The sequence below is a fragment of the Sinocyclocheilus grahami genome, unplaced genomic scaffold (genome assembly GCF_001515645.1).
Source record: "Sinocyclocheilus grahami isolate Dianchi unplaced genomic scaffold, SAMN03320097.WGS_v1.1 scaffold5695.1, whole genome shotgun sequence".
Lineage (NCBI taxonomy): Eukaryota > Metazoa > Chordata > Actinopteri > Cypriniformes > Cyprinidae > Sinocyclocheilus > Sinocyclocheilus grahami.
Genome location: NW_015510314.1, coordinates 7092 through 7329, shown reverse-complemented (window position 1 = coordinate 7329; position 238 = coordinate 7092). Strand labels below are relative to the sequence as shown.

The 238-nt window shown below is 49.6% G+C and overlaps 1 protein-coding gene across 1 annotated transcript in view; it reads right to left on the bottom strand.

The window, feature by feature from the left end:
* The window catches only part of LOC107577319 (fidgetin-like protein 1), a gene marked incomplete at its 3' end in the record, with an annotated part of 5282 nt that extends 5137 nt beyond the window's left edge, over positions 1-145 (bottom strand). Inside the window, exon 1 of the mRNA XM_016263407.1 lies at positions 17-145. The remainder of the gene's footprint in view (positions 1-16) is intronic.
* Positions 146-238: the final 93 nt, after the last annotated feature.

Here is a 238-nt window from a genome sequence, read left to right as displayed (position 1 = left end):
GAAAGTAGAAACCTACCTCTGGGTTAAACGTATTTCTTGTGTGAATGCTGTAAAGTTCAGAAATAGCTGAAAGTCTATACAGCGATGAAGACCAAAACAACCATAGCTTCGACCAAACCTCGCGCCTCCTGCGTAGCTTCCGGCCCCGCCACAGTAAGATCGCGTGCGCCACCGCCTGGCGAAACACACACACATCTCTCTCTCTCTCTCACACACACACACACACATCTCTCTCTCT